Raw genomic sequence first — 27206 nt, 5'->3', positions numbered from 1 at the left:
CAGGCCTAATCTGAGGATAATGGGTGTAGAGGAGTACCTAAAAACAGAAGTTAATTGGCTAGGAAATTTATTTAACAGGATCCTCCCAGAGAACTTCCCAAACATGCAAAAAGATTGGCCTATTCAGATACAAGAAGCTTTTAGAACCTCAAATAGACCAGACCAGAACAGGACATCCTACTGTCACATTATAATCCACACAGGATCAATTCAAACCAAAGAAAAGATCCTTAAAGCTGTCAAGGAGAAAAGATCAATCACCTATAAAGGGAAACCAATTAGAATCACCTCAGATTTCTCAGCAGAGACAATTAAAGCAAGAAGAGCCTGGAATGATGTATGCCATGCCCTAAAGATGAGCAGTTATCAACCAAGAATACTGTACCCAACCAAACTCTCCTTCATAACAAAAGGCAAAATAAAAAACCTTCCATAGCAAAGAAAAACTGAAACAATATATCTCCACCAAACCAGCCCTACAAAAGATACTTAGAGATGTCCTACATATAGAAAACCAATAAGACCATAATAAAGGCCAAGAAACCGCACCCAAACTGAGAATCCAAGAACCATAGGAAGAACCCAGTTGTCACAGTCCCCAAAAGGTGGATAACATAGCAGGAACTACCAAACACACCTCAGACCTAAATCTCAACATTAATGGACTAAACTCTCCAATTAAGCAACATAGACTGTCTAGTTGGATTAAAAAGCAAGATCCTTCTACCTGCTGCCTTCAAGAGTCACAGCTTGCCTACAAAAACAAAAATATTCTGAAAGTGAAAGGCTGGAATAAAATCTACCAAGCAAACGGCCCCAATAAACAGGCGGGAGTTGCAATCCTAATATCAGATAAAATAGACTTCAAATTAAAATTAGTGAGAAGAGATAAAGGAGGTCACTACATGATAATTTAGGGATCTCTCCAGGAGGAAATTACAATTCTAACTATCTATTCACCAAACAACAGAGCACCCAAATTTATCCAAGAAACACTACTTTCCCTCAAATCTCACATAGATCCAAAGGCATTAATTTTTGGGTACTTTAACACACCACTATCCCCACTAGATAGATCAACCTGGCAAAAACTCAACAGAGAAACCGCAGATCTAAACAACTGCATAGATCAACTAGATTTAACAGACATCTACCGAATATTTCACCCACCAACATCAGAATACACGTTCTTTTCAGCAGCACTCTGAACATTCCCCAAAAGAGACCACATTTTAGGTTACAAAGCAAACTTGTCCAAATTCAGAAACTTCCAAATTGACTTGTACAGATAAGGTAACAGATCTGTAAGTTCAAGAAATAGCCCAAGAAGTTGAGGAATAGAGGTAACCTGACTCCAGCACCTGTGTCCCTAATTATCTTTAAGACACAAACAGTGTCCTAAAGGCCATTTCATTTAATTCAGTACTTTTCTAACTTGAACCTGCATTACAACACCAAGAGGGCTGGTTAAACATATTGTCAGATCAATTTCCAGTGCTTTTTAATCACAGAACTGGGATACAGTTTAAGAGTTGTATTTCTGGAAAGCACCCAAGTTTTATAGATGCTGTTGTCCAGCAACTTTGAAGGAATAGTACAACCTCCTTAAAAAAAGATGTTGTCACCTCCTTGTTGAAAAAGAATTCTATTTAAGCAATATTTGGCACATGGTAAGTTATCAACCAATAGATTCTGAATAAGGCCATGAAAAAGCTATCTTAGTATCCTAGCCATTTCATTGTGTAAGATACATACAACAAATTGCACATTTTAGTGGCACTGTGAAGATTGAAATAGTCACTGTCTTATCCCAGAGAAAAAGCTTGGAGGTATAGTATAGGGAGTCAATATTCTTTCATTCTGCATCTCCCTCAGGATCCAGAATTGATTCTAAATATAATGAATACCGAGAAAGCATTCTAAATTGAACTGGAGTTAGAGCATTGCTTGAGAGCTAGGATTCAAGTAATTATGTTAGATTAGGAAATATTTGTTTGTTGTTTTCTTCACGTGCCTATTCCTTTCCTTTCATTTATCACAATTTTATTTGTTGCTACAGATTTCTCTGTGTATATTTTAATACACAAGTTATTTTTTTTCATTTAGACTAACCCTGAGAGATGGAGAAAAATTGTATAACAGTTTCTTGTAAGTTCTTGTTTAACTTGTACAATATACTAATGTGATCAATATCTTGTTCCACTTTCATTGTTAGTAGCAATAAAGCATTGCCATTCAATTATAGGTTTCCTCTGAGTAAGGAAAGCATTTAATGATGTTTCATTTTGACTTGACCACCCTCTAGTGAAAATTAGTCATTTTGGGGAAATGAAAATAATTCAATGCACTGAGGTGGAAATACATCCTCAACATTGGAACAAACTTTGAGTTCAAAAAACTTACATAAGTTTAGGGCATTTTCATCCTTTGGAGATGAACTTGAGTTCCTGAATTCTAAATAATAAGTTTATGGGAAATCAACATTGTATATTTAAACTTGAACCCCATGATCCTCCTCACCTTTTATCACTTGACCTCATTTCTTTCCTGATATTCCTATTCCTGCTCACAATGAGACCATTCTGCCAAGGCGGAATGACATATATGGTGGCATGGCAACCGTCCTTTCTACCTTTCTTCTTCTCCCATCTACCATCAACTGCAGGATACTGTACTCCAGCTGCAACATCTCTGTAATCAAGGCTGTTGGTGACCACCAGGCCTTACCTTACTCACTCTTACCACGTATCTGTCCCCCTCTTACTTATTTTACTTGCTTTATTTTTCTTTTTCTTATTTTTTAAATGTTTTTTATTGTGAAAATGTTGTACAGAGAGGTTACAGTTACATGAGCAAGGTAATGAGAACATTTCTTATCGAGCATTGTTGCCTCCTCCTTTGTTTTTCCCCTGCCATCCCTGCCCTCCCATCTCCACAACTACACTTCCCCCACCCACACCTAAATTATAAAGTTCATTTTATCGACATAGCATCTTGTACATCTCAGTGTTGCAATGGGTCAATCTGTATCTCTATTTAAACAATTTGTTTTTCCCCATCTCCAAATTATACCAACATCAAATACGGTGAAAACAGGGGTCATACTGTGGGAGATAGACATACAAAGCAACAAAAAAAAACACATGGTATCTTATAAATACTTTAGAAATAATAGCAAGAAAGTAAAAAACACTTGTGTCCCTATCTTGGGGTTCATTTTGCTTAACATCATCTTATCTGACCTTTTCTGCTTGTCTCAGACATATACTAGTTATTGCAAATAAGGGAAACCATGGGACCTATGTTTCTTTGGCCTGGATTACTTCACTTAATATAATTTTTTCCAAGTCTTTCCATTTCCTTCAAATTAAATTTTTTACTTGCTGTATTTCCAATGATTTCTACTTGAGCCCTTCTTCAGAGAGCTGTCCTGAGACCTATCACCCTTTCCCTCTAATGCTTAGAGGTTACTATTACTCTAGGGTGTCATGTAGTCAGTCCTTGGCTGGTAGAGAAGTATGGAAGCCTAGATCTCTCACCTTCAAACAATGTGATTTATACTCAAGTGTGACTTATGCTCCAGAGCCCACAGGTGGGATCAAGTCATGGATGAAAGCTGGGACTTTCTCTTCTTTTCTGCTCCCATCATTCCCTTATTGGTTATTCCTGGGAGCAATTCCCTGATGAATTATTGGCCGTGGTACCCTCAATTCAGGATGTACTTCTACAGAATTCAACCTAAGGCAGTCTTTCCTGACTTGACCATCTGTCTATTCCCAAAGTTATTATCAGAGTTCATTTCCAATTGCATAGGGGAACTCTGAAGCCGTTGTGACCCTTCCTTCACATACATTCTAATGTTAGACAGACTCCTTTAGTTCACCCCTCTTCACATTATTTCTTGAATCCAAAACCAGCAATGGTTTCTTGTTTGTTGTGTTAAGAACAAATTCCTGAGACTGAAATGTCAAATCCTTCTCGTGGTGGCTCTGATCTTACCATCCCTGCATGTAGAATCTTAATAGTGTAGAAACCTTATTAGCTTCTTTCCTACCCCATTCCACTCTCCCACTCTTTCCATCTGAAATGGCTTCCTATTTTATTGATGTACCAAAATCCTGCCGTCAATCCAGATTATCTCAACTGCTTTTGCTATTGGGAGAACTTTATTGATCCAAACTTTTACTAGTTTCCTCTTGCTGCCACAAGCCTAGTAGTTTACAACAGCACACATTCATTATCTCACAGTTCTAAAGGTTAGAAAATCCAGTCAAACTTTTTGGTGTCCTCTGTTTAGGATCTCATAAGAGTAAATCCAAAGTGTTGCTTAGCTGAGCTGTTATCTGGAAGGTCTGGAACAAAGGTCTACTATAAAATTCCTTGAACTATTAACAGAATTTGGTTTCATTCTCTGTCATAAAATCCAGCCCCTCACAAGTTTACAAGTTTGACTTCTGCTTCTACTGCAAATCTTTTCATATGTTCTTAGATTGAATCTACCCAAATAATCTAGGAGAATCTCTTCATATTAAGGTCCATACCTTAAGTCCATCTGCAAAATTCATTTTATGTCACAACATACAGATGGGTTATAGATGGTTTAGGCTATGGATATTTGGATGGGGAAGGCACCATGACTACCAAATTTACTTTGACATCTATCATAGGGTTTTTTTTTTCCATTTACAAAGTCAGAATTGTGTTCTTCAAGTAGGCCTTATTCTAAGCACTTTACAAATAGTACCTCATTAATCCTTATCACCCCTAGGAGATCAGTAGTATTACAACCCATATTTTACATTCGAAAAATGAGACATAGAAGGAGTTTATGTTATTAACTAATAGTAGATCCAGAAAGAGCAAAGATGATTATATGTGTTTATTAAACTGCCTCATTATTCTGCCAATGCCACAGTAAGACTTCCCTTTTGTCTGTCCTGTATCTAAGAAGGATCAAATGGCTATTTCTGGCCAGTGGGATGTGGCTAGAAGTGAGGAGTTGAATTTCTTTAGTCTAACTCCTCTCATATGTAATATGGTTTTCTGAACTCTTTTTGTATGGAAACATATGAGTCTGAAATTGTAGACTCACCCTGTGAAAGGAGTCTGACTCTGAGACATCTCTTTGAAGACAGACAGCAGGAAACTTTCCTCCCTCACCCTTGAAAGTGGCATGTAGATTAATCCACATTGGCTTGAATTACTGGTAACTCAAATTGACTTTGATCAATACATCAAACTTCAAGTTTAGAAAATATAAGGGCATTGCGCTGACCTAGAATTTCATTCCATCTCTTTCTCCCTTTTCTGGCTAATTATTTCCTAAGAATCCATAGAGGATTAGCTTCAGGACCTTCAAGTTTACCCAAATCTACATATGCTCAAGTTCCTTATATGAAATAGTGTATATCTGAAGTGACTCATATATACTGTCTGTATACTTTAAATCATGCATAAATTATTTATAATACCCAATAGGGTATAAGTCATATAAAAGTAGTTATATTCTATTGTTTATAGAATAATGAAAAGATAAAAGACTGGATATATTTATACAGACATAATAATAATTCTAACCTCTTAGCACATGAATGAGGCCAGAAGAGTCAGTGTGAGGAATTTCAAATTCAATATTTCAAAACTTTCTGGGTTCTTAAAGAAATTCAGTCTGAGTTTGGTTGACCATGTGCATCTGAAATCCATGAATACCTAGGCCAGCTATATTTGTAGGATTGTTTGATTATCCCAGAATTCTCAGAGGTAATATGAGTGAGGTAGTTATAAAGTTTATAAATATGTTCATAGTATATATATATATATATATATATATATATATATATATATATATATATGTTCATAGTCTATCTTATATACTGGGTATTTAGACATTTCTGTATTAATATAAGAGGCTGAGATCTAGTTTCACTGCTATTCCTTCCCCTTTTTACACTTGGTACAAATTTCTAGCAAGCAGGCAATAATCATTTGCTGAACTAAATGGGGTTTTCTAAATAAATTGGCTATAAAATTATTAGTTATAATATATAAATTGGACATATAACATCTATTTAAGGGATAGTATTCAGTGTACTTCAGAAAAAACATACTTTAAACATTAAACATTGGGAAGGTATCTCAGTGGTAGAGTGCCTCGTCTAGCATGCATGAAGCCTTGGGTTCAACTCCTCAGTACCACATAAACAAAAGGCCAGAAGTGGTGCTGGGGCTCACGTGGTAGAGCACTAGCTTGAGCAAAAGAGGCTCAGAGACAATGCCTAGGCCCTGAATTCAAACCCCAGGGCTAAAAAAATCAATTAAACATTTTTTGCACACTGATGCACATCTGTAATCTCAGCTACTCAAAAGATGAGATCTGAGGCTCACAATTCAATGCCAGTTGGCCAGGAAAGCATGTGAGACCCTCATCTTCCAATTAACCAACCAAAGCTGGAAGTGGAGCTCTGGTTCAAGAGACAGAGTTCCTGTTATGGCTCAAAGAGCACTCATGCACTGAGTTCAAGCTACAACATACACACACACACACACACACACACACACACACACGCACACACACACACACACACTCATATCCTTTTGACCCGTATATGCACACACAGAAATAGCCTTATTAGTTTCCTTATATTCCTCAAATAGAAACTCCTTGTGTCAAGTATATTAGAGAGAAGCATACATGGGAAAGAATAAAACAAGTAAAACATTGTATTATAAAATAGTAAATCAGTAAAACATTGTATGATAACATGGTAGATGTGGTTGGTTATTTTACAAATGTAGTGTTTTCTCCTAGTGGTAAAATAAAGTACTTTATATGGCATAGATGAAAATAGAACAATGGAACCTGTTGGAATTGTTTTAGGGAAGGCAAAAGGAGGGTGTTAAAGAGGATGGAGAGACACTGAACACATTATGGAAATATTACATTGAAAACCTCTATCGGATCAATATATGCTAATAATAATAAAAAATTATTTCCCACCTTTCTTCTCTATTACAAAAACGTTCAAACACGGCAGATACACATATTTCATTCAGCTTTCTATCAATTTATATATTTTACTTGCTGCAGTTTATTTGGCAGGAAAACCAGCAGAGAAGAGTGGATTAATGAATTAATCTCATTCTTATCCACCTGATCTAAAACTACAAGTTCTTGGAAGAAATAAAAATCAAACATAAAGCAAACAAAAGAAAAATACAAACTTCCTGATGTATTATCAAAAGTCAGAATTTAACAACAATACATTCCAGAACTTTCCTCAAAGTAATAGGCCTCTAAATGATCCAGAATAATTCTAAAACTTCTAAAGTTCTAAAATCTCGTGGATTTTTTTTACAACTATCTGAACTTCACCAATTTACTGTTGTTTTGGATTATAATGCCCTTTCACAATTAGGTGAATGAGATAGAAATACATCCTAACATCTGTTACAAATATATTTATATTTATAAATGTGTGTGTTATCATGAATTGCCCATTCATAAAGATGTAAGTAAAGGCTGATCTGCCATAGTGATAATGAAGGCTGTCCTCAGCCTTCCTCTCTTTCCTGGGGTTGAACCCCAAATTTTCCATAGGTATCTTGTTGCATATCATGTGGCAAGAGTCCAAGATCATTTTCATCATTTCCTCTCTAACGTTTACTTTTCTGCGTGCGGTGCTGATGTGGCTGAAAGCATTGTCATCCAGCAAACATCCCTAAGTATTCTGGTGGTTATAAGAACTCTAGGAGCTGGCCTTTGTTTCTGTCTTTCCCACACTGAAATAGTTGCCCCAGCCCTGAAAAAGCCTCTTTTACCACCTTTTAATAAACCACTTACTGAACACCTATTAAGTCTCCATCCTCTTGAAGATCACAGAACACTGTAAGTATATGTACTAATACAGAGAGAAGAAGACAGAGGAACAAAGAAGCAAAGGAAAAGGGAAGAGGAAAGTAGAAATGTAAATGGAGTACACTTAGATGTATGCAGTGAAGGAAATTAAACAATGATCTGATAGATGATGATAAGACAAGGCAGAGGTCACACTGCAAAGTAAAGAGAAAAAAAAAAAACTTCTCTGAATAGAAAATGTCTGGACTGAGACCAGATGGAATAAAGCCAGCCATGGGGTGGTCAGTAGGAGAGAGTTCTAGACAGAATCAACAGCCAGTACAAAGCCCAAAGGAGGATGTGGCTGGGTGGCTTCAGGGAACAGGAAAACCAGTGTGCGTGCAGAACAATAGCTGAGTGGGAAAGGGACGTGGGATGACACCAGAGAAGTAGGTGGAATGAGTACAGAAAGAACTCTCTATTTTATCCTTGTTACCTAGAAATCTGTTAGTTTGAAGTGGAGGCTAATGACTAATGTTGTTTAAAGAATGACTCTATCCACATAATCTAGATACTGGGCAGATAAGGGACAGATGAGTGAGAACAGAAGAGTTTGGGAGGCTATTTTCCATTATCATGACTAGGAATGTGATTGATCCAGACTAGAATTGCTACAACAGATAGATCAGATTCAGAACATTCCTACATAGACAACTGGGAATGTCAGCAATGAACTCACTCTGTGAGAAAGGCAGATACAGGGTATGGAGGAAGAAAAATCCTCAAGGATAACTCCTTTATTTTGTGTCTGAGCCAGTGCTCTCGCTTTGCTCTTGCAATAGTCAAGGTTTTCCAGGACTTGAGCTTGACTGAAATTGCACTAAGGACCCAATCCTCCATTTATTCTTCAGTGTCCTGTTTTCCCCACCCGATCCTTTCTTCTTCAGAATTTTCTTATCGTGATAAGTTGTCAGCATCATTTCAATTTAAAATAGAAGCCAATGGCTCACACATGTAATCCTACTGAGGAGACTGAAACCAAGAGAATCATGGATTGAAGCCACCTCAGGCAGAAAAAGTCTATCAGCAAAACTCCAGGCTCGTGTCATGGCTCAAATGATAGAGTACCAATAGAATAAGTAAGCCAAAAAGGAAGAGACACTGATTTTGAGACGATACTGACAAAAAATAATTTCAAACATAAATGTAGATCAGTTGAGACCTGGTTAGAAACAAATTCACATTGACTATTGCCAGAAAGGATTTAATCAAGGGGATGTGTCACTATGGGTGGAAAGGAGACAGAATAAAGTAAACATTGAGTTACAACCAGATTCTAGTCACTAAAAGCCATTGCTTCTTCCTTTGACTTAATGTAGAGAAGGAACAACTTAAGGATGAAACTAAACTTCCTTCCCCCACACCAGACTGACATAAACACAAAGGTAAAGTGAAAATCCTAGAGCTCAGAGGGTTGAAGAAGCTCTAAATATTCTTGCTTCTAGCCTTATTATTGCCTAAACTCATCAACTTTTTTAGGACCAAATCATATTTAGACACATTGTTTGTTCTACTTTAAAGTTCACCCTCTTTACCCAGGAAACACTCTGGATGGCCACCCACCCTTGGTTTCTCCAGGAAAAGTAAATCAAATCTCCTGGATGACTTTGGGGTTCCATAACTCTTTGTTCACATGTATCATATTGCATTGTCAGGTATGTATTTACAGAACTGTCTTAGCCATAGGTCTATGAATTACTTACAGATAAGACTTATGTCTTGCCACTACAAATTCCTCTCCTGGAGATGCATGTTGAATCAATATAGTCAAAGATAGCTGAAGGAACCACAGTAATATTTAAACAACCTCTTAAGGTTCAAGTTAGAGTACAAAATTTAATTGCACTCACCTCATCCTTCATATCAAGGAGATGCAGAATAAATGGTGGGTCAAGGAACATGTACAATAACTTTATCAGTTAGTATTGGTGCCATAAAAACAAATACGAGGGCTGGGAAGGTGGCTCAGTGGTAGAGCGCTTGCCTTGCATGCCTGAGGCCCTGAGTTTGATTCCTCAGCACCACATAAGCAAAAAGAAAAAAGCCAGAAGTGGCACTGTGGCCCAAGTGGTAGAGCACTAGCCTTGAGCTGAACAGCTGAGGGACAGTGCCCAGGCCCAGAGTTCAGGCCCCACGACTGGACCCAAAAAAAACCAAAAAACAAATATGAAACTAAGAAATTAAACAATTCGCTTAGCATGTTTTTAAATTGACAGTTTATGCTTGGCTCATGTGGGTAGTGTTTCTTATGACCTCTCTGAGTTCATTTATGTAGTGTGGAAGGTTCAGGGCAGGCTGGTATACGATACCCTGTTTCTGTCTTTTTTCTGGTAGCTTACCTCTAGGAAGCCAGTCTGTGCATGGTGATTGGGTAATTCTCAAAAACACTTGAAAAGTATGCTTAAGATGAGTTCAGGGGCTAGGAATGTAGCTGAGTAGTAGAGTGCTTGCCTTGCATGCATGAAGCCCTGGGTTCAATTCTTCAGCACCACATAAGCAGAAAAAGCCGGAAGTGGCGCCGTGGCTCAAGTAGTAGAGCGCTGGCTTTGAGCTGAAGAGCTGAGGGACAGCACAACACCCAGGCCCAGAGTTCAAGCCCATGAATGACAAAAAAAAAAAAAAGATGAGTTCACTGCTGCTGTAATCTACTGGCCAGAGCAAATAATAAAGACATAGGAAAATTCAAGAGATGGGAAAACAGATGACATATTTTGAGGGAAGAAGATTCAGTCTTTCTGAAGATATGCCTCAAGAAGCCTTTCTACTTGCTCTCTCCTTAAAACTCTGCCACCACCACAAAAAGCAACTACCCCAGGCTAATGTGGAGAATCTAGTTGTCCTAGCCAAGACTCTCCTAGAATCTTCTAGGACATACTGCTCCTTCAAACATGAGGGGAAAAACTACTGTTCACACACAACCAAACATACATGTGAATTACCTGAGCCAAAAACAAGAGTAACAATAAATTCATATTATTTTAAGACACTGAATGTGGAGATGGTTTGCCAGGCAGACAGGGAACTTGCTACCAATGACCAAATTACAAATCGCTACATGGATCCAAAGGAACTTGAACTGTTGTTAGGATTGGGAGAGTGTTCGTTTGTTATGAAATGTATTTCCTTGAGTAATTCATTCATATATTTTCTCAACAGTCTAGTGTCCAGTGGCAAGTTTGTGCCTAAATGGTTTTTGAAAAAGGAATTCAACCTATGGCCAGAGACAGTTATATATACCTTGTCTTTGGTAGAACAAGTGGCAGACAGTCTCCACATTTAAGCAAACTAGATTTAATCTTGGTTTACACACTGACAAGGCAGGCAAATTATTTGGCCTGAGCCCTAGTTTCTTATTTCACAAGATGGAAGGCAATAAAGCAAACCAAGATCTTTTGCATAACACTGTGTATAAAAACCTGGTCATGCAACAATGAGATGTATAAGACACTGTGTTGAAAAACGAACTATACAGTTGGAGGGGGGAGGGTAATAGTTGTGGAGGAGGTAACAATGCTTGATAAGAAATGTACTCATTACCTTGCTCATGTAACTGTAACCCCTCTGTACAGTATTTTCACAATAAAAGACGTATTAAAATTTTTTTTTAAACCCTGGACATGTCAACAGCTGTTGCTCTTCAAAATAACCAATATGGTAAGAGAAGGCAACCTATGAGTTGTTTGGGGTAAACATGAAATGCTTTGTACATAGCAAATGATTAACAAATGTTCATTAAAAAGCAATTAATCACAGCAAGTGATTAATAACATTAGCTTTCCTTCCATCTCGACACTTTCAGACATCATATTAAAACCAGGGGCAGCCAATACTGGTGGCTGGTGCCTGTAACCCTAACTACTCAGGAGGTTTGAATCCGGAGAATCAAATTTCAAAGCCAAACCCACCCAGAAAAATCCAAGAGCATGAGCAAGCAAGCTGAGAGAGAATGCAAGAAGTTCACAGCTTTGTAAAAGTGACACACATGCACATGCGCGCACATGCACATACACATACACATACACACGCACACACACCACACACACACTACCTGTATAAATTTTAAAAATTCAGAAAGAAAGGAAACAACTAAAACTCCGTGCTCTAACCCAGAAGGTGACAATTTCTGGGTCTTTGGCCAAATCTGGCCAAGTGTATTTTCATAAATAAAGTTTTATTGGGTCAGAGCAACAATCATGTTCCTGGTTACCTTTGGTAGACTATTGACGTAATGAATACTTATAACAGCCTATTCCATCTTAACTATGCATGATTTGGCAGCTTCACAGAAAAAGTTTACTGACCTAGCTGTAACATCTGCTACCTAAAACATACATTACACAGAACAAGAGAACCTATTTAAAGCATGTTCTTGAACCTTGCCTGCTGCCAGTTAAGAATAAACAGATGTGGGAGAAAATCTGCATTTTGAACCAACATCCATGTAACACAAATGCTTCCAGTTTAGAGAACACACTTTAAGTACAATTGCTCTAACAATTTGAAGTAACTTCCTTATATAAATAATTTATTTTTAAGGTGGCAATTTATTATGATTTGTATATGCTTTGAGAGTATTACCCAAAGACTCATGTATTGGAGGCCTGGTCCTCAATGGTATAGAGGAGAGGAATCTCTTAGCAGATGGGCACTATTGGAAAATATTTTAGTCCTGGGGCTCTACTCTTGGAAGTGATTCATGCTGGTCTTGAAGACTGAGTGAGCTCCCATGAGAGCAGGGTATTTTTTTAATCCCATGCTATCCTCTTCTGCATGCAGCCAATTCCCATTGCATTCTTACTATGTGACTTGGGCAGGTACCCTTCAATCAGAGGTTAAACAGATAGAATTATCAGGTCATGGACTTTCACCTCACATTCCAAAGCTATGAGCTAAACAAGGCACTTTTCTTTATGAAGTATCCATCTGCCAGTATTCTGTTATAGCAACACAAAACCCTCAAACGAACAAGGTTCTAATCCATTAATAACCCATACAAACTGAGCCCACATTGTAAAAATGCTTAAAAGTGTGCTGTAGGAATTGGTAAAACTATTTTAAGGAGAGAGCTCTTTGTAAGAATTGGAAAGAAAAACCTGGAACAAAAGATGTTATGTGAAATAAGTCAGACCCATAGAGACAAAAGGATGTATGGTTTTTCCCCATATATGTGGAAGCTAGAATTAGCTTAGAAACTTAAAAGTAATTATGTTGAGTGGTATGCAAGTATAGACAAATAAGTCAACTGAATTACGGTAGCTTTAAGGAAGAGCTCAAATAGTATAATTCCTTAAAAAGACAAAGTTCAACAAGATAAACATCAGGAATAGGTTACCAGAAAGAGGTGGGGTAGGGACAAAGGGAGAAGAGTAGACAAATGAAGAGACGAGGTAGAGAGTACAGTCAAGAATTCTGTGTATATCCTACATAATTAAGAAAAGTGAGGGAAGGGGTGGATTGGGACGGATGGGGGAGAATGTGGAAAGGGGTGACATTGATCAAGATGCATTGTATTCATAAACTGCTTTGTTAAATGGCAACTCCTCTGTACAATTTCTTAAAGATAATTTTTAAAAATGTGTGAAGCCAAGAAAAAGTTCTTTATGAATAATTCATGTCTCTTCGTGAATAAGAAAAAGTTAACCTAGGCCAAGGACAATTACCACAAGCAAAAGTCAGAAAGCAAAACAGAAAAACAAAACTAAAGATATACACTAGGCTTTAATTATTAGCCTGGGTATAAAATGAAAAATCTATCTCAAATTAGAAAAATCTATCTCTTAAATTAGAAGGTTTGACTTCCCCCTAACTGTGCCATTTGTCCAATTCTCTCTCAAATATCTAATCATGGAATACTCAATGACAAACACATACTCCATGACTCAAAATAATTTATATTTTTCCCCTACTAATAACAGATTACAGATGCTCTCCTGGCAGTACTCAAAGATTTCAGGCTGATTGCTAACAAAGCAGCTTACTTAAGACATTCCAGGTCAGATTTGTTGTGATCCAGTGAGTGATATTTGAAAATTGTCCTATAATAAGCTTTTATAAATTATTATAATTAAACTGGTTGTCAGGAGCTTGCCCTTCCTCGAGCACTAATTTAATTTTCTTCAATGATTTTTTTTCTTTCACCCATCTTTTTATTTCAATGCTTAAAATAAAAAAGAGAAAATTACTTCCTTGTAAAATTGCATAATGTATCCTCATTTTATCTTAATGATTTAGGCTCCGGTTCTTTAATTAGCATAAAAATGACCTGGATATTATTTTGAGTCTAGTTTAAATAACGATAAAACCTCAGAGAGAAAGACTCCTAAAAAGCTATGGGAGAGTTTATAGTCACCCTCTGGGTCCAGTTCAGAAATAGAAAATAAAAAGTCACTGCCAGTTGCTGTAATGTGGGATCCTAAAGCAGGAGACCCTACACAAAACCACAAACATTCCATATGTTAATCTAAAGACTTACGAACAGGGGCTGGGAATGTAGCTTAATGGTAGAGTGCTTGCCGAGCATGCATGAAGCCCTGGGTTCCATTCCTCTGTACCACATACACAGAAAAAATCATAAGTAGTGCTATGGCTCAAGTGGTAGAATGCTAGCCTTGAGCAAAAGAAGCTCAGGGACAGTGCCCAGGCCCTAAGTTCAAGCTCAGGACTGTCAAAAAAAGAAAGGAAGAAAGAAAGAAAACAAACAAGAAAGAAAGAAAGAGAGAGAGAGAAAAAGAAAAAGATTTATGAGCAATTAGAACTAACTGTGACTAACAACAAATTGGTTTTTAATTTCACAATATAATCTTAAAAAATAAGACTCACAGGTTTGTTGGAATATTAGAATTGAGGAAGACATGCTTTGGATGGAGAAAAACTTGTTTTTCACATCCTTCTTCACCTCTCTGTTCCTTTCCTTCCCAACTCCTTCCTTTACTTCTTTTCATTCCTTCCCCTCCCCTCCATTTTTTACCTCCCTTCCCTTTGTTTGGTTACAAGTCGTTGAGTAGCCTTCCAAGGTGACTAGAGTGACATTTTCCATCTGTAAAATGAAAAATTAACATTTCTTACCTCACAATGTTTTTATTGCCTTTGGATTTTTTTTGGTTTTACAATGGATGTTCATTCCTAGAATAAACTTATGAGGGAATATCTAAGATAGCATTCAGGACATGGACTTATTCAGAGTTCTTGTGTTCACATTTTATTCTGCTATGCATGACTCGTGTGACAGTAATCTTTCTCTGCTTTTCTTTATCTTTGTTCTTTTTTCTTTTTCTTTTTCTATCAGTCCTGTGGATTGAACTCAGGGCCTGGGCACTGTCTCTGAGCTTCTTTTGCTTAAGGCTAGCACTCTACCCCTTGAGCCATAGCACCATTTCTGGCCTTTTCTGTGTATGTGGTACTGAGGAATCAAATCCAGGGCTTCATGTATGATAGGCAAGCACTCTACCGTTAAGCCACATTCCCAGCCCTCTGCTTTCATTTCTCATTGTGTAAAATGAAAACAAGCATGCTACTTGACTGGATTTTTTTTTATGGTGAGTTACATGTAATGAATAGATTCAGAAATAATATGTGGGGGCTGGGAAGGTGGCTCAGTGGTAGAGTACTTGCCTTGCATGCATGAGGCCCTGGGTTCGATTCCTCAGCACCACATAAGCAAAAAGAAAAAAGCCGGAAGTGGTGCTGTGGCTCAAGTGGTAGAGTGCTAGCCTTGAGCTGAAGAGTTGAGGGACAGTACCCAGGCCCAGAGTTCAGGCCCATGACTGGACCCAAAAAAAAAAAGAAATAATATGTGGTCATTACTGCTACTATTGAGATACTGATGATAAAAATAGAGTGATAATCATTTATCATACTACCATTGACATCTGCTTTGGTTTGAATCTTTGAAGCTCCCAAATTTCATGTTGAAATCTTGACCCCCCTTTCCAAGGTGATGGGATCAAGAGGTGAGGTTTGAAGGACATAAAACTAAGAGTGTGAAGCCCTCATGTTGTGACTACAGACCTTTTAAAATATGCCATGGGAGTTCATTTGTCCTCTCGACAAGTCATAAGCTTGATCATCTTTAGCCACATGGTTTATGGTATTTGGTTCTATCTGCCGTAATGGACTAAGCATCTTAGTAAAGAATAGAATGCAATACTTATTATGATATCCATGATCTGCACAGCTATCCATATTTATAATGCAAGTGGAGTTTGGTTTGATGGATAGTCCAGTTTTTTTGCAATCATTTACTAAATAAATATTTGCTTTTGAAACTGTTGGGTCTGTTTCTGGAAAATCATGAACTAAAACGTAAATTTAATGTGGAGAATGTTAAATAGAAGGAAACATGAATTCATAGCAAACTGCCTAGGAAATAGAAGAAAATCCAATAGAATAAAACAAATTTCTGTGAACTCTGACAGGCAGAGCTTAATGACAAGAATGGGCTTTGATGGACAGATTGCTGTGTGTAAGAAAAGGTGGTGCATGGCCAGTCTTGACTTTACTGGTAATTTTTGATGTAAACTAGCCACAAGAGATCACAATGAATGGACACATGATCAGGAACTTCCTTGCAAGACACTTGGCAACTTCTGTTTAGTTGTTTTACAAGAAAACAGAGAATGTGAATAGGAAACTCACAAAAAGCAGAAGGAGTTGAGTAAATCTATAACTGTTTTGAGAAATGTGAATTTGTCACAAATTTAAATAACTTTAAAAACAAATGCCAATTTCTTTTTTTGGAAATATTAAAAATTACAAAATCAGATTGACTCTCTTACTAAAACAGTTCAATATAGCAGTCAAAATATGTATCACATACTTTAAATTGCAAAAATAAACAGATAAAAGGTGTGGACTTCTAACAGGCTGAATACCAATTGAAAGCAGAAATCCATTCAAGCAGAAATGTATCAAGGTTGACTTTAGGCAAAGGACACTTGACAAGTCTTAAGAGAACTTGAAACTTGGTTTTCACAGCCTGGTTGTGGGGGAGGAGAGATTGGAAGGAAGACCTTCACCCACACATAAAATGGTATTCACAACAGGCTATACTGAGGGTAAAGAGAAAAACCATTCTTACTGCCTATGTTATATAAATCCTTCCAACTTCATACTATATAGCTCAATAAGGAAAGTTAATCGATCATTACTGATCTGGGAATGAAATGGGAAAAAAATCTATATATATATACAAAAATGTATATATCTATCCATATATACAAAAGTATATATATATCCATATATACAAAAGTATATATATACATATATACATATATATGTATATACATATATATATACAAAAGTGTATATATCCATAGATATACTTTTGTATATATATATATACATATATATGTATATATATACTATATACATATATATGTATATATATACATATATATGTATATGTATACATCCTTAGAAATTATGCTCAATATATATCCATTCTTAGAAATTCTGTTCACAAGCTGGGAGCCAGTGGCTCATACCTATAATCCTAGCTACTCAGGAGGCTGAGAACTGAGGTTGGTGGTTCAAAGCCACCCCGGGCAAGAAAGTCCGTGACACTCTTATCTCCAATAAACCACTCAGAAAACCAGAAGTGACACTGTGGCTCAAGTGGTAGAGTGCTAGCCTTGAGCAGAAGAGCTGAGGGAAAGCACCCAGGCCCAGAATTCAAGCCCCACAACCAACAACAACAGCAACAATAAAAAGAAATTATGTTCACAAAATGTTCCTTTTATAGGTTTATAATCCATTTTTTATTACCTGCCTAGATTTAAAAACCTCAAGCTGAATTGTATTAAAACTAGCCTGTAGAACAAGGGACACAGCTGAATGATACAGCATTTACGTGGCATGCATATAAGACTGTGCTAGCCCAGAAGGCTCCTTCCTCCTAGCTTAGCATGCTCTTTCCCTAGGCAACACTAAGCCCATGTAGTAAAGGCAGTAAATGATTAGCCACAACCCCATTTCCCTGAGAGAGGTCTCCTTTGGGATAACTATAACCATATAAGGCAGCAAGATCCTCTAAACCTCACAGGTCATATGGGTCACCTGAGGGGGCACTCCTTTGGGGCAACTATAACCATATAAGGCAGCAAGATCCCCCAAATCCCAGAGGTTATAAAAGGTTACCTGAGACAATAGCTGGCACTTCTCACTTCCTCTCACCTGGTGAGAAGAGATTTGCCAGTCCCCTTACTGGCAATAAACCTTTCCTTTGTTCTCCATCCCTGGATGTCCATATGGTTTCCTGGCAGAGTCTAATTTACTCTTAACAGCTGGGCATGTGACTTCGTGGTAGAGTGCTTGCCTAGCATGCATGAAGCCCTGGGTTTGATTCCTTAGTACCATAAAAACAGAAAAAGCTGGAAGTGGTACTGTGGCTTAAGTGTGACCTTGACCATGAAGAATCTACTCCCCATTTTTGAATCTGGATTGGATTTATGACTAGCCCTGGCCAATAGAAATGTGGTGCAAGCACCACTGGTGGTAAGTTGTAAAAGATCTGACAGCATCTACGGTTTCCCTGTTGGCACCCAACCACCAGGTTACATGGAGTGCCTAAGCAATTCTGTGGGTGAAAGGGGTCACTTGCAAGTACACCATGGGGTGTGGAGCATCTCATGGAGAGAGAGGCCACAGAGCAGGACCTCAGAACTCTAGCTCACAGTGAACACCAAAGCCTGAATATGTAAGAGATCATCTAGGGTTCTTCCAAGGTAACTTATAGCTTACTGCAGCCACATGATGTAGCCCAGGGCAAGATTATCTAAGCACTGGCCAATCAACTGACTGTTGACATAAATAAAATGTTAGTTGAAAGTGACTACATCTTGGAAGTTGTTAGTGATACAATAATTACCATGAGTGTTCATTTAGTGGCAAGGTTTTTATAGATCTGGTTTGGAAGCAAGCAACCACTTGACTTTCCAAGGACAACAATTCAACAACAAAGTCTCCTCCAACAAACACTGAGCAAGTCTGGGAAATACAATCTACCTGAGATGGTTGAAATGTTACAATTTGCCCCCCAGGGTGTTTGCCTAAGAGTAGAGCACTGTTAAATACTACTAAAGTACTGTTAATGTTAATGATAATTACTATAAATGTTCCTTTTCATGTTTATTTTTCTTTTATACAAACTAAGCTGTTGGTGAATTGACTCTCTAATTGGCAGTTGTCAGAGAAATTTCCCTGGTACTCTGGCTGACTTAAGTAGGGGACAATCTGCCAGACAGCTGGAGAGACTGCCACTAGGTCAGTATGACAGTTTCGAACAACACCAAGGATGCAACAGCTTGGTATCAAATTGCAACTCTTACTGCCCTCATAAGCCTCAGCAAATTCTGTCCATCATTACACCCAGGCCAGAGGAAGAACACAATACCCCAGAGACCCAGTATAAGGCCTGTGATTGGTGCAAGCACTGTACATGAACACATTGCTCTAGGTCCCTCTGGCTATGGAAGCAGCAGGCTGTTCAGCTCACTTTCAGGGTCAACTAGCAGATTACCTTCCTATACTGCCTCCTGGTGTTGCAATATTAGGTTCATTGGAAGGCTCCTCTGGAGTGATCTTTCCTTGCCTACTTCTGTTTTGTTTTTGTTGCTGTTGTTGTTATTTTTTTTATCTTTACTAGAGTGGTCTGAGCTTGTTAAATACAAAGAGGAAATGGCAAAAATGGTAAAAGAGCTAGGGTCTTGACACCCTAGGCCCAAGAGCACTAACATGATACATATATATGCATATACATGATGCATATATATATATATATATATATATATATATATATATGAATCAAGAGTGACTCAACAATAATTGGAAATTGGAAAGGATTTAGGTACACACATATGCACATATATACATGATAATTCCATACAAGTATGTATATATATATATATATTCTATACATATATGTAATGAAATTCACTATTTTAACAGATTTAGAGTCCAATTTTCAGTCTGAGATGTAAGAAGCTGTTGTAACAATACGTAAAAACAATACATGTTAAAAACTATTCTTAGATACATCTAAAGAAACATGGACTTGGGACCAACCGCTGTGCTAAAAATTGGAGAGACTGAAAGTGAAAGCTGGTGATGGTTCAAAGTAACACCTCTACAAGAAACAAGTATTAGAGAAAGAGAACCTAAACTATCATTGAAGATACTAGAGTCTCAATATGGATTCATCTAAGAATTTACAACTGAAGCACAAGTCCTGCCCTCTCCCATGCTTTTGGGAGTTTTATCTCCAGAAGTTTGGTCAGGTTCCCTTAGTGAAGAGTAGAGAAAAGAATTCATTCCACATCCAGCAGTGAGAAGAGGAAAGTAACCATCTGACCATACGCCACCACAGTCGGTTTTAAACAAGGTCTCTAATAAAACTCCATTGAAGCTGGGTATGATGGTGTGTGCCTCCAATCTCATCTACTTTCAAGGCAAAGGTAGGAGACCATGGGCCAGATTGAGCCAAAGCGTAAGAATGAACTAAATGTATGAACTAATGTATAAGCTAAATAAACTATGCATGAATGAAATAAAAGAAGCCAACTATAGGAAAAAGGGCTGCAGGTATGACCCAGGTGTTAGATCACTCACCTAGCAGACATGAGACATCATTGTCAAGTCCTAGTAGTGCCAAAAAACAAACTAAAGTATCTTTTTTTAAAAAATAGAGACTAAATATTAGGGTCTTTTCACAGTCAAATTTACCTAAGGAAAATTCTAACCTCAACCCCAGGTAAGGAAAATTCTAACCTCAACCCCAGGTGAAGAAAACCACCGAGAAGTTGTGAGGTTGCCAGTGCAGAGCACAGGTCACTAAAGGATTGAAAAGTAATCACTAAGCTGTAGAACCCTTTCCTTCCCACACACATCACCTGACCATTAAAGGCCTGTTTGCTGAAGGCTCCTTTATGTGAAATTCATGTCTGGCTTGTAATAATAATAAAAAATGATGATGATGATGCATGTTACAAAGCAAAAGATACAGTTTAAAGCTACAGAGAAGCGCTCATACCAGAGTGTGTATGGTAGGAATGTTAGACTCACTAGATGAACAATTTCAAGGAGCCATGATGAAAATACTAAAATCTCTAAGGGAAACAGACAATAAATAAGAACAGAGGACTACAGTGAACAGAGGAAAGGAAATTTGAGGAAAAAAAGAGAAGAGGGCTCGAAAAAGAAAATAGAGAAATCCTGCAGAAATCCTTTACATGAATTACAAATCTTAAAAAAAAAAAAAAAACAGTCACAATAATTATGTTAGGGTTTATGAGATTTTTTAATTATAAGAAAATGCTTTTCAAATATCTTCAAAAAAACAAAGACAACTAACAATAAATAAGCAAATGAACAAGACAAAATGAAGAATAACAAAATAAGTTCCAGCCAAAATAAAACTGAGACAGAAAGGGATAATTTTGCAGAGGAAAGAGCTCAGCAGAAGAGTGGTTGGCTAGCTAGCATCTCGTACATTCAAGTGTCTGGCTTTGATCCGCAACAGTGCAAAAAACAAAGAAAAGATCTAATTTGGACAAAGGGCTCATCACCACATCATCCCTCCTCCTTTCATGGCTCCTGTAACAAGCTGAAACTATTTCATTTGGTATGGACTTTTATCTTTGTCTTGAACTATATCAGAAATGCCATGAGACCATTCTTGCTCTGCTTATGTTTCCTGCACCTAAATGATACCTTGTAAATATTAGAAACTCAAGGGAATAGCTATCCCATATACAAACAATATTCCTTATTTCCAAAGATCAGTCTGTAAGCTGAACACAAAATTTAATCACATGTACAGGTGTAAGTCCAGATATACATTAATTCCATAATGCAGAAATTATACCACTTACATTCTTTCACCACCATACTGTGGATAAAACTAAAAAATATATTAAAAGGATAAAATACCCAAAGATCAGCTTAACCAGTTTGGAAATCTTTTTTTAAATTGTTTTTAATAACTAGATAGACAAAAAGAGAAGAATAAAGAGTACAATTACAATGTATATATTTAAGAATATTCTATTTCAAATTCAACAGCATGAATCCAAAGCTATCCTGAAAAAATGCATAGTGGTAATTTTTTTTTATTACAAAGCCAGAAAAATACAGTAAAATAAATAAACTAGGTACTATGAAAAGCAGCTGGGGGAAAAAGGCAGTAAGCCAACAAAACCTAGGAAAAGTTAAATTAATCAAGGTAGAAAGAATACATTGGCAACAAACAGGAAAAAGAGAAAATCACTGTAACACATCAATTGTAACACATTAATAAAATGAATGATCTTTGCTGGGCTCCTGTGGCTCATGCCTGTTGTCCCAGCTACTCAGAAGGCTGGGATCTGAGGCTCAAGGTTCAAAGCCAGCCCAAGCAGGAAAGCCTCCAATAACTACCAGAAAACCAGATGTGGAGCCATGGTTCAAAGTGGTAGAGCACTAGCCTTGAGCTGAAGAGTTCAAGGACAGTGCCCAGGTCCACAACCAACTGAAGAAAAAGCAAAAAAAATAAAGGATGATCTTTTCTCAAATGCACAAAAGGAGATAACATATCACAAATATTCAAACTAAAAGGGAATGCTCAAGTAGGAAAATGGAGTTAATTATAAGGGGAAATGCTTTTAGATAAAATTTCCTCTTGGTTTTCTTAGATCAAACTGGGAAGGACTAACACTTAAAACTTCACACAGTGATTTTCTCTTAAGGCATAGTTTTGTTCATTTCCAAAAGGCCTCAAGAAAGCCCAACAATACCTGAAAGATCTGTGAGGAATTCTCACATTTTCCTCAGGGTCTTCTCTACTCCTTGATAACCTCCTCACATCAAATCTGATGTTCAACTTCTCAAAGAAAACTGTAGTCACACTGTACTCACCCTGAAAAGGCTAAAAGCTCTTGGTGTCTTTATACTGGTGCACCTAAACCACCTAGGGTGGTGCTTGGAGCAAAGCCTTTGCTCAAAATGCATTTGAGGAGCAAGGAGAAGACACCAGGTTTGCATGGTACACCCATCTGCTCTTACTTTCTTTGTACCGTCTTCCATTGCCATGAGAGACATGACTCTCCTTCAACTCTCCTTCAACTCATGCTATCCTCTCACATCACTCTCCAGACTCTTACTTTCAGTTATCTTTTCACTTATTATTCGCACATTAAGTCATATTCTCCCCAAAGCTATAAAACATTACAAGTCTGCTATTCGCAAAGTATAATTCACCTTAGATCAGCGTAACTTGCTTTAGAGCAGCAACATGCCCCCTTCAGCTCCAACCTCTCTCCCTCTTCTCACCTTCATAAAATTCTCAATGAGTTGTTTATAATTACCCTCTATCTGTCTTAGAGTATCCACCACTGTAGAAGAGCAAGAAACAAAGTTCTCTTACTCATGAATTATTCAATTGTTGGGGATTTTGTTATAGCAGCATAAACAGACTGAATCACCAATTTTCCAGTGCTTCACTGTCTTGATCTCAGAGCTTGAGCACTGTCCCTGAGCTTTTCTGCTCAGGGCTAACATTCGACTATTTGAGCCACAGCTCTTCAGTTGTTAATTAGAGATGAGGGTCTCCCAGAATTTCCTATGCAGGATTGCTTTAACCCATAATTCTCAGATCTCAGCCTTCTGAGTTGCTAGGATTATGGGTGTGAACCACCAGTGCCCTGCTTGTCAATTCAGATGCTGACAACTTAGAGATATCACAAAGACCCCACAGATTAAGGGCTCAGTATCACAAGACTGTCTCCCACTTCAGATCCCAGGCTATCCTCCATGCTCCTGACCAACACACCATGAATTATTCTCCCAATTCCTACTGTTAGGAATCAGGGATAAAACCTAGTACTAACAGAAGATGCTTGTAACATTCCACCACTCAGAAAATCTCATGAGTTTTAATAACTTTGATCCTGGCACCAGGCAGGGATGAAATACATGTTTTTTATTATATCTCATCAAATCAGTTCTGCATCAAATGTTGAAGTAGAAGAGCTCAATCTTTCTGAGAACATGAAAATTTTACCTACAAAATAGCGCACATGCCTTTGGGTGGGTTGTATACCTACAATCTTAATGAATGTTAAACTGACATTAGGAGGCAGTAAATTATATTAACATGGCTCACAGGCACAAAGTGGATACCTGTAATATGGAGTTTGAGAAAGGAGCTCTGCCAAGGGAAGCGGGGGGGGGGGGTCAAAGGAAATTGATATGATGCTCAATCCTCATAATTTAGCCCTCGGCGAGGTCTTTGGCCTTTTCTGCCTCTAGAAGTTTCTTGCTCCTCAGATCTCCATGTTTTCCTTGTACTTCCGGCTTGTGTCTGACTTCTTTCAATGCCACAGCTTAAGCTGTCTAAACCACTGCCAAGTGCTCGCCACAACAGTTGAGAAGCAAAGGGCCCATCTATCCCAGTTTCTTTTCTATAAGTGATGAGCAAAGCTCATCCCACTTCTAAGATGAACTCTACTTACACACTAGATATCCGTAATGTTTACCCTCTCCCTCTGCAGTCTCTTTCTCCTCTCACCAAATTAACCCCTTCGCCATCCAGACATAGTCATCTGTTCCAACTTAAAAATGTTTGCTTATACCCATTTTCCCCTCTAGGTCGTACCTAAGGTTTGCTACAGTCTCCAATACTTCTCCTTTCTGTTTTGAGCCATCAGAATTAGACATTCACTTCCACCACACCAACAAACTTATGCAAAATTTTGGTGGTGTTGGGTTTGAACTTGCTGTCACTTGAGCCAAATCCCCAATCTTTTTTTGCTGTAGGTTATTCTTCAGATAGGATTTCACACTTCGCCTTGTCCGACGTGAGACCATGGTGCACCCCCTATACCTAGACATAGGTGGTATTACAGCTGTGAGCTATTATACCTGTTAGTTGAAATGGGGCCCAATAACTTTTCCAGAGGCTGGCCTTCAACTATGACACTCCTCATATTTGCCTGCCAAATAGCTCAGACTACCATGGAATTAAAGGCTGAAACACTGTTTTTGTAAAAGACACCAGTGGTAAGGAGTTCAAGAAGAAGAGCATCAAAGGAGATTGAAAATAACATGACAGTGAAGGAGGAAACCAGATTAATATGTTGAACCAGAAACCAAAGAATGGAGATAATTCACCCGAAAGAAAGTGATGTCCTGACTGAAATGTTGCTGAGGGAAGAGTAAGATGAGGCCTGGGAAGTGGACATTGACTTGACAATAACTGAAAACCTTAACAAGAATGGATTCCATGGAGACACTGGGGTAAAAAATGTTACTGGAAGATTGGGAAGTGAGGAGTGTGACTGTCTCCAAGACCACTCCTGGTTCAAAGATCAGCTGGGAGGACTCCTGGGCCTCTGCATAGTTGTCATTACAGCTCTGATTGACTATAGTAAATGCAAATACAGCAAAATCAGCACAGGAATACAGTGCAAAGGCCAAAGTCTGGTGGGGAGGGCCAGGCACCTGTTTTCCAATTATACTCTCCCACAGGAGGTGTTGATAATAACTAGGAAATCTCACCTACCTAGAGAAGCTCACTGGAGACTCAATCATAAAGGTATTGTAGGGACAAGTCATGGGGGCAGCACCTTACCCTTGTATACCAGAATTCCAGTCTCCCAGAGTGAAAGTACATGTTCACCATGAGTCAAGACTGTTAGTACAAACAGTTTCAACACAACTCACTGTGATGCAAATGCTTTCTGAAGTTCAAGTTCGCTTGTAGGCAGACTTTTCAAGTCAGTCCTGCTATGTTACCTCTTTCCTGCATAAGGAGCAAGGGCAACAAGTAGAGCTATTCTTTTAGCAAATTTTACTCTGAAGAGGAGAAAGAAGTAAAAGAAACAAAAGAAGAAAGAAATAAAAAGGAAAATATAAGCTCTTATACAAATTTTCTTTACTTCTCATTTTAGGATGAGTGGGATTCCAGTGTGTTTGAATGCTTACAGGAGCAGACCAGTAAAGATGAGATTCATGATGGAATACAGAATGGGTTACTTGAGTGGAAGAGAAAACTGAAACTCAGTGTATGATTAAAATGGAAGCTAAGGCTTCAGGAAACACACTGGGAAGGTCATGCTACTTTTACATGTGCTAATGATTTTCATTGGATGTGATAGAAAGTGTTTCTGTTAGTTCTGATGCTCAAGATGGTCAAAATATGATTAAGTACAGAAAGCAAATAGTTTTCCTACTTCAAGAATTATTTATTTATTTATTTATTTATTTATTTATTTATTTATTTATTTATTTATTTCCCAGTCCTGGGGCTTGAATTTAGGGCCTGGGCACTGTCCCTGAGCTTTTTTTGCTCAAGGTTAGCACTCTACTACTTGAGCCACAGTGTCACTTCTGGCTTTTTCTGTATATATAGTGCTGAGGAATTGAACCCAGGGCTTCATGCATGCTAGACAAGCACTCTATCACTAAGGCATATTCCCAGCCCCTATTTTTTTTTGTCAGTAGTAGGGCTTGAACTCTGGGCCTGGGAGCTATCCCTTAGCTCTTCAGCTCAAAGAGAGTGCTCTACCACTTGAACCACAGCACCACTTCCAGTTTTTTGGTGGTTAATTGGAAATAAGAGTCTCACAGATTTTCCTGCCTGGGCTGGCTTTGAACCAGGATCCTCAGATTTCAGCCTCCTGAGTATCTAGGATTACAGGCATGAGCCACAGGCACTTGGCTATTTCAAGAATTTAATGAGGAAAGGAAGATCCCCATTTGCAGTATCACTTTGAGAAATATATCTAGACTTACATAACATGTGAAGGAGTTCAACAAAACAAATGCTATGAAATGTCACTGATGAACTTAAAATAGACATGTAACAATGCAGGAATATGTCAATCAATGTTTATGGATTCAATATTATATTTTCTTCAAAGCAATCTAATCCCATGGACTCATTCAAAACAAAACTAGTTTTAGAGAGAAGGTATTTCTTCATTTAGTTAAATCATTTAGTTTTGAAATAAGGATGCTGAACCTAACCGGTGCCATCTTGGCCACATGTGAATGATAGGGTATTGGGTTTAACTGGTGCCATCTTGTCTTCATGGTGGAGTCAGGGAAGTCCCACTGCCCAGGTGATGGGCATGCCTGAATTCCTAGAGGCAGAGGAGGGGACTTGGACAATAGGTTGGTTACTGGACCTGCCAGTCTTGGGTCTTGAACTCTCAAGTTTCTTGTGATGCTGTCCCCTGACCAGACCCTATTTAGGCTCTGACCAGCTCAGGCATGGTGGTGCCATGCCACACATCTCTTTGCTGGTCTCCTGTCTCCTGGCTCTCCTCTTGTCACCATGGAG

General features: G+C 38.1%; 1 long non-coding RNA gene across 2 annotated transcripts in view; it reads left to right on the top strand.

Annotated features, from left to right (window-relative positions):
• LOC138817249 (uncharacterized) overlaps positions 1-20255 on the top strand; it is an 84981-nt gene extending 64726 nt beyond the window's left edge. For both annotated transcript variants that reach the window (XR_011368788.1, XR_011368789.1), the window contains exon 4: positions 19922-20255. This is a non-coding gene — a long non-coding RNA (uncharacterized lncRNA). The remainder of the gene's footprint in view (positions 1-19921) is intronic.
• Positions 20256-27206: the final 6951 nt, after the last annotated feature.

The sequence above is a fragment of the Dipodomys merriami genome, unplaced genomic scaffold (assembly GCF_024711535.1).
Source record: "Dipodomys merriami isolate MVZ:Mamm:240054 unplaced genomic scaffold, mDipMer1.0.p SCAF_7, whole genome shotgun sequence".
Lineage (NCBI taxonomy): Eukaryota > Metazoa > Chordata > Mammalia > Rodentia > Heteromyidae > Dipodomys > Dipodomys merriami.
The sequence above is the reverse complement of the archived record's forward strand: the minus strand, read 5'-3'. Positions and strand labels throughout refer to the sequence as shown.